Raw genomic sequence first — 13,029 nt, 5'->3', positions numbered from 1 at the left:
AAAAACTCATTTTTTTTTCCTTCTTGTTACCACGGAAAGATAAAAGTTCCTCTGATTCAGCTTTATCTGATGTATATATGTATATATATAAAACAGATATAAATACAACAGATATATATATAGGTGACACCCTGCTGGGTGGCGAACAACCCCAAGGGCCCAGGGCGGGAGTGCCCCTCGGTGGAAGGGGGGCCCTTCTGGACAGGAAGGCGTCTCAGGGACCTCAGGGACAGCCTTCACTGAAGCGGGCAGGGACAGCGAGTTGTCCCCGGGCCAAGCCTGAGAAGCCGCTGCGGCCTCTGGCCCACCCCTTCGTCCATCCCAGCAGAGCGCTTGCCCGCGAACTCCACCTCTCACTCCTCTGCATGCGTGGCTCTTGGTTCCACCCAGCGGACGTCGCTCTAGAGCTCGCGCCCAGCACCCAGAAGATCATTCTCCTGGACAACTTCAGGACCGCCAAGGAGCCGACTCCAACTTCCGAGAAGCAAGGGTGAGTCCCCCCCACTTCCCCAGATAAGCCGGCCGAGGACACCGGGCCTGGCCTCCCAGGGCGTCAGGATGCTTCATTCAGCACCAAAGGCGGTGGCCCTAGGCCACCGTCCTCCGCCTCTGAGGGCTTTCCCTGGCCCTGGTGCCACGCCTGTCCACACACAGCCTCTTCTCCTAATGCTGGTGACCCCAGCTGGCATTCGCCCTTCCCTGCCAGGCAGAAAACCCAGCCCAGCAGGCACGTGGGAGGCAGGAAATCAAGGGTCAGCAGAGCAGCTGGTCATGCTCAGAAGCGAGGCAGGTGTGGGTCTGAAAACAGGCCGTTTGTGCGTTACACCTGTGCTACCAGCGCTAGGAGGAGGAGGGGAAGGAGGAAGGAGAGGAGGAAGGAGAGGAGGAGCGGGCCAGCAGAAGCCAGGACCACCACCACCAGGTAGAGGAAGAGTTCTTGGGGTGGGAAGGCCTTCCTAACACTTAGAGTATCTTTAGTCCCCTTTTTAAAAATGGAATACAAAATAAAGGAAACAGAAGGACTAGAGGAAAAAAGGAAGAGGGTAGAATGTGGGCGGGGGAAGCATGAACAGAAAGGATCAGCGCATGCAGGGGAACCAGTGTCGTGGGGGCAGCTCTTCCCAGTGAAGAGCGCTGCCATTTGGGCAGATGCCATAGCCGCTGCCAGAGGCAGCATATGACACAGCTGCCCGTGGGTGGGGCTCTCTTGGCGCTGGGAGCGCATACCAAGGGTCAAGTCTGTGCCATCCTGGATCCCATGCTCTTCCTGGGTCCCCAAAGGTGGCAGCAGCGCTTCTGGGAAGACGAGTTGAACTGAAGTGCAGCTTCAGATAGGGACTTGAGAGCCTAAGGACAGCAGCTTTCTGAACGCTGAGAATACCAATCGATGGTGACCCACACTACCCCAGCGTTTTGGAGAGGCAAGGAGGACCAGCATGGGGCAGCCACCTGTAGTTCAACTGTCAGATGAGGACTGCACTTGCCACCCAGGATTTAGCAAAGCCAGTTGCAGTAGTGGATGATCTGGTTTATTGGCTTATTGCCTTACTAAAGAGTGAAATATTTTTGACTCTAGTAGGAAATATTTTTGCTAGAGGAGTTAAAAGAAGGAACTATGGAGGAAATGAAAGATGTTCTTCTGTCAGTTTGGGGCTGGGGTGGGACTGGAACCTCTGGAAGGTGGTCTGCTGCAGAGTTGGAGCTCCAGGACTGAGATTGGGACTGAGTTCCTGTAATGTGACATGAATAGGGCAAGAGTTGGATGAAAAGAGAGCACAGTCACCCCACCCAGCTTACTTTGGCTTTGATTTTCTCTGTTCAATGTGGGATCCAAGGCACCAAGCTTCAGGCTGGTGGAGCTCCTGGGTTGAGTGTGTGTGTGTGTTTGTAACCCTGCCTGTATACCCTTCACTCACCTTAAAACGTTTTATTGTTTTTATAAATACACGTTTGCTAAGTGGCAAGAAAGGGTAGAGAGGCAGTGCTGTATAGAACTTGTATAGACTCAGGGCTCAATGCCAGAAAGAAGGATGCACAGAGCCTGCCCAGTAGGGCAGGCCAGACAGCATTCTGGGCCCTGGAACACTTGGTTGGTGGGTGTAAGCTGATAGGGGATCTGGTCCAGGCCTGGTGGGTCCTGGGCATGCCAGAATCTTCCCAGTCTAGTCCGAGATCCTGGGTGGCATTGCAGTGTCACCTGGGTTCAGCACACTTTGTTCAGGGCCTTGTGGGCAAATTCAGGCAGCACAAAGGCTGCAAGGTTCACATCCGTGTTGTAGTATTTCAGCTTCATATGCTTCACTTATGTCTGTATCAGCCACTGCCAGCACTCCTGGAAATTGGTGCTCTGGGTTTTGCTTCATAGCTTGAAGCCAATTTGGCCACTGTGGTAGGTGGGAATGGTGCAGCAGGCATAGGCCACCGTCAGGAAGAACTGCCACATCTCCTTGATGAGGTCCAGGTGCAGCTTGTGGCAGTTGCCCTGGCAGCAGAGGATTGTAGCTCAGTGGTAGAGTGCTTACCTAGCATGGGTGAGAAACTGGGTTGGATCTTCAGTACCACATAGAAAATGAATAAATAAATGTTAAATTCTTTAAAAAGAGAACATTACACAGAATTATGGAATAATGTCACAACTAAGTTACTGACTTTGACAAAATATACTTAGTTTCCTTAATTTTAACAGCACACATTTGTAAACATGTCTATGTAAATGTGTAAATGTAGTTTTGTTTACCACTTGTCTTTGTTGTGCTACTACTATAGATACCATACTGAGCAGTTTCACCACAAGAATCCCTTTTGCTGTCGTTTTATAACCTCAATCACCTCCCTCCTAGCTCCCTTTGCACTCAAACTCCAATTATCAATAACCTGTTTTCTATTTCCAAAATGTTTCCATCTCAAAATGTTACATCATTGGAATTATACAGTATATAAGCTTTTGAGTTTTAATTTTTAAAAAAAATATAATTCCACTGATGAATATGTATCGATGGAGTGTTTCTTTTTAATATTATCCATAAAATGAAGGTATCACAATTTGCCTTATAATTTATCTTTTAAAAACACCTGATTCTTTTCTGGGTTTTGCTATTATAAATAAAACCGTTATGAACATTTGTATTGGCATTTCAATGACTAAACTGAATCTGTAGATTAATTTGGGTAGTGTAACCATTTTAACAATATTAATTATACCAATCCATGAACATTTGAGGTCTTTCTACCTTGAAGTGTTTTCTTTGGATCATTTCTTCAGTGTTTTGTAATATTCATTGCAAAGGTTTTTCTCATCCTCAGTTAATTCATTTTCATGAAAGATACTGGTCTTTAGTCTTCTTTATTGTCGTGACCTTGTCAGATTTAGTACCACATGATATTGTCTTCATAAAATGAGTTGGAAAGTGATCCTTTCCTTTCAATTTTATACAATAGTTTGAGAATTAGTGCTTTTTTTCCCCAAAAAATCTGTTCAAATTCAGCAGTAAATCTAACTGAACTTGGATTTTCTTGATCAGTCTTTCTATTCCTATTTCAATATTATAACTTATTACTGATGTATAAGATTTTCTGTGTCCTTTTATTTCAATTTCAGTGGTTTTGTCTCCAAAATTTGCCTATTTTTTAAGATTTTAAAATTTATTGGCATATAGTCTTTCAAAATATTTCTTAGTGATCTTTTAAATTTCATTCATGTCTGTTCTAATGTCGTCTTCTCCATCTTTAATTTAGTTGAGTTTTCACCTTTTCTTTGAGCTCTTTCGCTAAGGCCATTTGTTCATCTTTTCAAAGGACCAACTCTCAGTTTTACTAATCACTTGTATTGTTCATTTAGTCACTACTCATTTATACTCTGAGCCTTTCCATTTATTCCCATTAATTTGGGAGTTTGATCTGTTTTTTTAGTAAGAATTTTAGGTGCATATCATGAGGGTATTTATGTAAGAACTCTCTACTCTTTTAATGTAATCTTTCATTCTGTAAATTGTTTCTTTTAGGCTACTTTAGGTATATCTCACAGATTGAAGTGTGCTTTGTTTCCATTTTCATTTAATTCAAATGAACTTTAAATTTCCCCACTGGTTTTTTCAATGACCACTGTTCTTTAAATAATGTGTTACTAAATTTCCATGTATTTGTATAATTTCTGCATTTTCTCTTGTTGATGTCTAGTGTTATTCCATTTGCGATGAGATAAGATGTAGTAAATTATTTAAATTCAAAAAACTTGTAAAGAAGTACTTGTGGAATTTATGTGGTAGATTTTGGAAAAAGTTCCACGTGTTGATGAAAAGAATGTGTAATCTGCATAAGGTTGATGGAATATTCTGTGGACATTTGAGAAATCCACTTGATGTTATTAATATAACTATTGTTTATTCATTGATTTTTGTCTGGATTTTCTATCTGTTGGTGAGAGTGTGGTATTAAAGTTATTCATCATTCCTATATCAAGGCCTATATCACCCTTTATGTACAGTACTATTCATTTTATGAAATTGGGGGTTCCAAATTTCAGGACATTTACATGTGTAATTGTTATAGCTTCTTGATGTATTCGTCACTTGATCAATATATAGTGAAATTATTTGTTTCACAGATCTTGTTTAAAAGTCTGTTTTGTGGAATATAATTACTGCTATCCATGTTTTAGAATTCCATTTACTTTTAATACTTTTTCCGTCTTTTCACTTTCAGTCTGTCTGCATTTTAGATAAGTTTCTTATATGTAGCACACTGTTAAGTCTTATTTATGTTTTCATGTATTTAGTCAGCCTGTTGTTTAATCAGAGAATTAAGACTATTTCATTTCAGAATTATTATTAAAATGTATGTGTCTGTTCCTGCCATTTCAGTGATTTTCTTCTGGTTGTTTTGAATATCCATTGTTCATTTATTCTTCTTTTATACCTTTCTAAGTTTGATGGCCTACTACATAAATATTTGATTCCTTCCTATATCTCTTCAGCAGGCTACCTTTTGTGATTTATTCTTTCACATAGTCTCATGATTATGATTGTCTTTATTTCTCTTGAGTTTAGATAGGGTTCTCCTAAATATCATCTATAATGCTGTCCTGGTGATTATGAATTCCCGCTGTTTATGCTTATCTTGACATGTTTGATTATTATTCAATTCTGAATGATAACCTTGCTCTTATATTAATGTTCTTTGACAGTTATTTTCTTTCAGGACTTGAAGCACATTATTTCATGCCCTTATGACCTTTAGAGATTTGGCTGTAAAATCTGTTGTTTGTCTAATGGGTTTTCATTTATTGTAGCATGACTCACCTTCTTTTGCAAATTTAATATTCTTTTCTTCTGCATTTTTGACAATTTACCTATAACATGTCATTTAGTTGTTCATCTCTGATTATTTCTATATTGGGGCTCTAAATATCCCTGAAACATGAATGTCCAGGTCTTTCCTAATATTTGAGAAATTTATGGCTCTTATTTCAATTTATATTTTTCCTATGCACTCTGAATGTAGCTTTTCATCTTCTGGTATGCCAATTATATGAATGTTTGATATTTTAATGGTGTTTTGGAGGTTTCTTCTTTTTATTTATTTGTCTGAATATAATATTTTGGCAAAATCATCTTTGAATTCAAATATTCTCTCTTCCTTTTGATCTAGTCTAGTATTTTGGTATTCAACTGAGCTTTTATCTAACAAAGTTATTGAGTGTTTCAATTCTAAGATTTCTGTTTGGTTCTTTTCCCCTGAATTTTCTCTTTATTTGATTTCTCATTTATATTCTGTATCTTTTTCCTTAAGTCTCTGAATTCTTTATTTGTATTCTCTCAGATTTCACTAAGTTTTTTTTTAATCGTCCTTTGAATTCTTTGTCTGGCCTTTCATCCACATTGGTATTTTGGAATGATAGTATGGAACTATAAATTTTAGAAGATGACACATTACCTTGTTTGTCTATATTGCTTGTGTTGCTATGGTAAGATTTGCTCATCTGCTGGGATGGATGTTTCTTGAATTTCATGTGGTGCCATCATAGTATGCAAATTTCTTCTGTCAATGTGACATAGGTTTGTTGTATAAAGTGAGTTTATTATGATTCCACAGTGTAATCTTCTATGTCCTTGTTTGCAATTTATGGATTTACATACAGAGTGTACTGCATCATGGTCAGAGAGATCTCTGTCTCTTTAAGACATGTAAATATGGAATAACTCTAATACTCAGGCAGGTGTATTATAGGCAGTAGAGGATGTGATAGAACACAGAGATAAAGAGAGAGAAAGAAAAGAAAATCAAGAATTCATCTTAGCCAAAGGGCTTAGAATATTTCTCAATAAGTTCTCTAAGGCTTAGGTTTATTTTGGGGAGTTTGTGGAGTCTAAAGTAAATCCAAATCATAAACATATCTTTGTGTATGTTATTTAATATTGTTATTAGCATTATAATTATCTCCTTTTAAATCATTATTTGAATAAAGTGGAATGGTATTTTGGTTATGCGTAGTTCTTGTGAAATTTCTATGAATTTTCTCATTATATTGAATGATAGTATTTCCAACTATGTTCTTATAAACTTTCATAAATTTCAGCTTTTCAAGAAAATTAGAGATTTGGTACATATCTAATTTTATTTTATAGAGTTCAATAGGAACTTACATATAAATTTGTAACACTATAAAATATAAAATGTAGTGGTATATTGAATACATTATATTTTTTCAGATTTAAATATTTATATTAGTATTTATTTAGCTTTCACATATACATTTACAATATAACATTCACTTCATATTTTATGCATGGTATAATCATATGTGCATTCTTATATTTATGTATTTTGTTGTAAAATTTACATAAGTTGATATAGTATTCATGTATACACACATCTACCTATTCCACCATAATAATTTATTCAAGCCAATTAGTGTTGGCTTTTTTTGGTGCCATCCCTTTTTTGTACATTCTATAGAGACAGGTTCACATGCCCATCCTAGTGTTGGCTATTATCCTGAATAAATCACTCTTCTTCCTTCTCTTTACTTCATCAAATATTAACTCTTCAGAAAGAGTGCATAGAGAATTTAACAGACAGATTTGTAAATATACAACTCTAAACTCCTCAGCACAAAACTTTATGATAGCTTACCTATATTTAATTTAGTGTATAAAATAAAGCTAACTACATTGTGGAGGCACCTGTGTGAGACCATAAATATGAGAAATAAGTATCTATCATTTTTTGGCTTCTATTGCATTAGTTACTTTACTTTAAGAAATACACCTTTAGTTAAGTTTTCCTTTTTGGCTACTAGGTTTTTTAATCCGAAATATCTATTATACAAACATAGTTTTCTGTGTGATAAAAACCATGTGATGTTTTAAAACATCTGTTGGGATATTAATATATTTATATTTTTCCATTTCTTATTGCATGGTCTTAGTATCTTTGAAATTGCTTTTCTTTTCTGCTTGGTTTTATTTTGTTCTGTTTTAATGCAAGCTATTTCCAGCAAATATTTTAGAGTAGTATTACAAATTTTATTGGAATGCAAGTGGAGCAGCAGTATGTTTTAATTAGTGGACATTACTAAGGTGACTTTTTCCCTTCTGATGAAATAACAGCAGTGCTCAACATTTATAGCTCCTTTTTCTTGAATTGATTATTTCCTCTACAAAGAAAACTTCCAATATCTTAACTTTTGCACTGAAACCTAATAACCATCTTTCTTAGAACTGAGAGTGACCTGTTTTCTCACTCTTTAGCTCATGGAATTTTGTTGCATGTATTAAGTAGAATTATCAATAATTCTTTAACAGCAGGAGCAGGGAGGGTGTTCACTAGTGGAGAGGTGTTGGTGGTGAGGCAAGGGAAGATTCAAGTGGAAGATTGCCCTCTGGCCGGTGCATCCTGGAAGCTGCAATAGGGGCACCTGTCCCTGCCCCAGCTTCCCAGGCCTTGGACTGGCACATCTGCACGGATGCATATGAGCTGCAAGAGGTTACCTGCAATGGAACTACTACTGTGGTTCAGGCTTCTCTATGCAAATCTAGGCAAGAACATGTAACAATAAAGTGTATCAACCTGGAAAAATTCCAGACCAGAATGTATGAACAATTAAAACAAATTCATGTCATGAGTCAGTGCAGCCATCCCAATGTAGTGACCTATTACAACTCATTTGTGGTAAAAGTTGAATTTGGCTTGGTCATGAAATTGCTAAGTGGAGGCTCAGTTTTAGACATCATCAAATACATTGTCAACTGAGGAGAGCACAAGAAAGGAGTGGAAGAGGCAGTAATTGCAACTGCCTAAAGAGGTTTGGGGAGGCTTAGGCTATCTACACAGAAATGGTCAGATTCATAGAGATTTGAAAGCTGGTAATATTCTTCGGGTTGAGGTTGGTTTTGTAGAAATTGCAGATTTGGGGGTAAGTGCATTCTTAGCAACAGGGGTGATGTTATAAGCAATACAGTAAGAAAAGCACTGTTTGCACCCCATGTTGGATGGCATTTGAAGTTGTGGAACTGGTGAGAGCCCATGACTGCAAGGCTGACATGTGGACTTTTGGAATATTGTCCATTGAAATAGCAACAGGAACAGCATCTTATCAAAAATACCTTCCTATGCACATGTTAATATGGACTCTGGAAAATGACCCACCCAGTTAAGAAACCTAAAGAGAAGATAAATGATGAAAAAATATGGCATGTCTGTTAGAAAATTACTTTCACCATGTTTTCAAAAGTATTCTTCCAAAAGACTCACAGCAGCAGATCTTTTAAATGCAACTACTTCCAGAAAACCAAGAACAGAGAATACCTGATTAAGAAACTGCTTACCAGAATGGCCAGATAGCCCAAAGAGGAGTTCCAGGGTCAAGCAGTCACGTCCAGAAACACAAAGAAAGGGACTGGGAGTGGAGTGATGAGGAAATGGATGAGAAAAGTGAAGAGAGGAAAGCAGCTGCTTCTCAGGAAAAGTTACAAAGAGTAAAGAAGAAAATCTAGAGATCTCAGTGAACACCACCAGCAGCCCAGAGCAAATACAGTCCTTCTCTATGCATGATTCTCAGGGCCAACCCAATGTGAGTGAAGACAACAGAGAAGCTTCTTACACCACAAACCTCATCTTAAGATTGAGAAACCTCAGCAAGAAACTTAATGATATAGAATTTGAGTTTATTCCAGGAAGAGATACAGCAGATGGTGTATCTCAGGAGCTCTTCCCTGTTGACCAGGTTTATGGTCATCATGTAGTCATAGTGGCTGCTAACTTACAAAAGATTGAAAATGATCCCAAAGCTTTAAAATATTGACATTTATGTTGACTTTTGGCTGTTATGGGTCAGAGATTTCTGATGAAGTGAAATTGATTGGGTTTTCTCAACTGATATTGGCTGTTGCTATTACGCTGATCTGTTGTGCCCCCCTCCATACCCACTCCCTGTCCATTTCCACACAACCCCCATTCCCAGCCCTAGCAAAATCAGAAGATTGAAGAGACTGACTTCAATGAAATGGAATAAAATTATTTTTAAAACAATTTCAACACTCCAAATTGTTTTCTTATCTAGCCATCCATTGTATAAAAATGAGCTAATGCTAGAGCTGCCAGATCCTGATTTTTCCAAGAGCTCTTTAATATTCTTAGCATGCAGTTTAGATAGCCAATAAAAGAAAATAATCTGAAATATACTCATGTGGTCCTATTTACTGGCAACAAAATGAATTTTCTATCAGAAACCTATTTCTCCTTTCATTGTTGTTATTTCTGTTATAATTCAATTGTACATCTAACAATACTGCTCCTTTTATGTTGTACTTAGATGTTAATATTCTTATAAAGAGGTTTACTAATTCTAGTTTTAAAACTGTGTATTTTATTTTTTATATATTTATGCATTACACATATTAGCTATAAGAAAAAAGGTTTTGATTTTATGCTTCTTGCAGTTGATCTCTTGTTATTTAAGCAAAAATTTCAGGTATCTCCTTATAATATTTATAAATTTTAATTTATGAAATGACTGAATTATGAACTAGGATGCTTATTCTTTTTGCCTAAAAAGCAATCCACAATCTGATTGTCTCTTTGGAAAGAAAGGTGCTTGCAAACTTTCACATGAAGAATGTGCCTGAGGCTGATATCCCTGGGAACAATTTCAGATCTAAAATTTCTTCTACATCCGGTGGCATATGGAAGATCTGCTTCATTAAAACAGTTAGAATGCTATAAATGTGTTGCTATTCTGTTAGGTTGCTAACTCTATACCCCTCTATGATTTGGATCTCTTTAAGAGATAGGATTTGTTATTCTAAAAGTAATAAACTTGAAAATCCCAGAGTCTGTTTACTTGAAATTCTGAAAAAACATAGTTGGAGTGAAAATAAATAAGAAAGGGATTTGTGCAATGACTAATAGATAAATTCCTGTTAAGTTTCAAGAATAAATACTTTTAACCCAAGTAGCCTTGTGCTAGACTATATATTCTGAAACTAGTATACCTAAGGATTTTCACAGTTGGCATCTAAAGTTTCAGGGAGGTGAGCTCCCAGGATGTCACTATGGTTCTTTCCTAATTAATCCCAGATACAGTCACTCTTTAATTTACTTTAAAAAGCAAATATATATTAGCAATAAAGAAAGGTATTTTAATAATTGACTTGTCATAATTGTTAAGGTGTATTAGAGTCATTTTCCATTCCATTTTATTGTTTACACAGTGATTCCTCAAAGATAAAAGAAAAATGAAATTGTATTGCACAACAAAAAAATTATTGATGAGATATCATAGAAGCATAGTCTGAAATAGGACAGATACTTTGTACTTACTGAGAGATGTTTGTTCTCTTAGGAAGAAACTTGCACTGGAGTGAAAAAAGGCAAATAAGGAAGAATATATGTGATCTCTGATAAATAATCTGATCTATGGAAGAGCAATGTGTGATCTAGAACATCTTATTATATGATGATCCTGTACTTCCTTTAATTTTTATCAGTGATTTATAGCCACGTGTCTTCATAGAGCTGGTGGTATGGACATGATTCTCATTCATTTCTGGGTAAGCAAAGAGAAAGTTTCCAGGTCTAGTAATAGATCTAAGCTGCTGCACACTGTCACTGTGGGAGGAAAACTCTCCTTAGAAAATAGGTCTTGCTGGGTGAAATACTGTTAATGGTCTTGATGTTTGTGTCTACCTAAAATTCACTTGTCGAGATCCTAACCCACAGGGTGTTGGTATTAGAAGGGGGTCGGAAGTGATTATGTCGCCTATAGGATTTCTGTGTTCCCAGCACAGGCTTACAAGTGCACACTTGGAACTCTTCCACCATGTAGGACCCAGTGAGAAGGCCCTGGAAATCAGGAAACTTTCCCTCAACAAAGTCTGGACATTCTGGTACCTGGATCTTGGTCTACCCAGTCTCAGAAATGTAAGAAACTGAATTTCTACTGTTTGTAAACTATTTAGAATATGGTGTTTTGTTGTAGCAGCCCAAATTGTCTAAGACCGGTATCCAAATGCCAATATTCTAATGTTCAAAATCTGTTTCAACAGCTCCACAGAGTAAACTGGTTGGATAAATAATGTTCTAAGATTTTAATTATGTGATATATATTTTTAAACCAATAGTCTTCATTTTTGAACCAACAGCATCTACACTTTTAAAAGAATCTATTCATTTAAGTTCTTGACTCTTTAAGTGATTTTAAGTGTCACGATTACTTTGTATGTGAAATTTCCCTCTTGATGGTTTAAAGTCTAATTATTTTTGCTTTACTAAGTCACTTATGACTTTTTTTTTCATTTCCAGTTGTAAAAGTGTTGTTGCTCTAATTTTCTTTATTATTTTAAATTTTAATAACTTAACACTCTTTATGTCCATTTAAACTTCAGATTGATTCAGGAGGGATAGATTGTAAACATGATTTGACCTTTTCATTGTTTGTTATATTTAGTTTACACATGATAGCAGAATGCATTTTGATTTCTTGTACACAATTGGAGTACAATTCTTCACTTCTCTGACAGAATATTCGTATTTGAGAAGAGTAACATAGGGAACATGGAATAATAATAGTAAAAGCAAGATAATGCAGTGTTAATAATTAAAATATACTGAATAAACACCATTTAACAATTTTGCAAAGGTCAGTTTATTAAATCCTGACAGCATTTTCAAGTAATAGTTGTGTTTACTCTGAGACATCCATTATTAATATTACTATTCAGTTGAATATTCTGTAAAGTGGAAATAATAATAGTAGCAAGCAAATACGTTCCTGTGGATATGAAATACATAATTATACTCTGAAATATGTGAATTTTGCCCAATAAAATTTATATGAATTTATAAATTAAGTTAAACTAAATGTAATACATAAAAGATATAGAACAGTGCCTGAATCATTTGCATTTGTGGGAGGTATAAAATCATTACCCTTTCAAAGATGTTCCCATCCTAATCCCCAAAATTAGAGGAATTCAATGTTATATGAGCAGAGGAAATTAAGGTTGTAGGGAGAATTAAGGTTTCAGTCAGATGATAAATAGATCACCCTAGAACAGCCAGGTTAACTCAATGAAATCACAAGGGATTTTCAAACTTGAAAGATTTTAGAAGATTCAAGAGAATACATGATAGAAAGCAAATTTGGAATCGTGCAAAGTGAAGCCTCATTCTGGTTCTCCTAGTGTAAGAGATGATCAGAAGCCCCAGGTCCTGGAAGATAGAAATAGTTTAAAGCATGGGATTCTTTCTTCAGTCTCAGGCTTTATTTGAATCTAATAAGTAAGTAAAAATTTTTGCAACAGCAATTGGAAACACATGAATGCTCAACAAGTATTAGTTTTCATAAATCCCATGAATTTAAAGATGAATAAAATGAGCAAAAGAGGATTAAGAAACATTCCTAAGATCATTTTGTAAACTTTAGAATTAGAATTGCAGGTTGTCTAAATTAATGAATATCCTTAGTTGTAATCACAGTGCTAAGTATTTAATGCATGTAATACTACCAGAAAAACTTAAAGAGAAAGCACA

At 36.5% G+C, this 13,029-nt stretch overlaps 1 pseudogene; it reads left to right on the top strand.

Moving 5' to 3' along the window:
* Positions 1-365: 365 nt before the first annotated feature.
* LOC124991497 (STE20/SPS1-related proline-alanine-rich protein kinase-like) lies at positions 366-9,483 on the top strand (annotated as a pseudogene).
* Positions 9,484-13,029: the final 3,546 nt, after the last annotated feature.

Source organism: Sciurus carolinensis, chromosome 8 (assembly GCF_902686445.1).
Source record: "Sciurus carolinensis chromosome 8, mSciCar1.2, whole genome shotgun sequence".
Classification (NCBI taxonomy): domain Eukaryota; kingdom Metazoa; phylum Chordata; class Mammalia; order Rodentia; family Sciuridae; genus Sciurus; species Sciurus carolinensis.
Note: the sequence above shows the minus strand (reverse complement) of the source record. Positions and strands in the feature narration are given on the sequence as shown.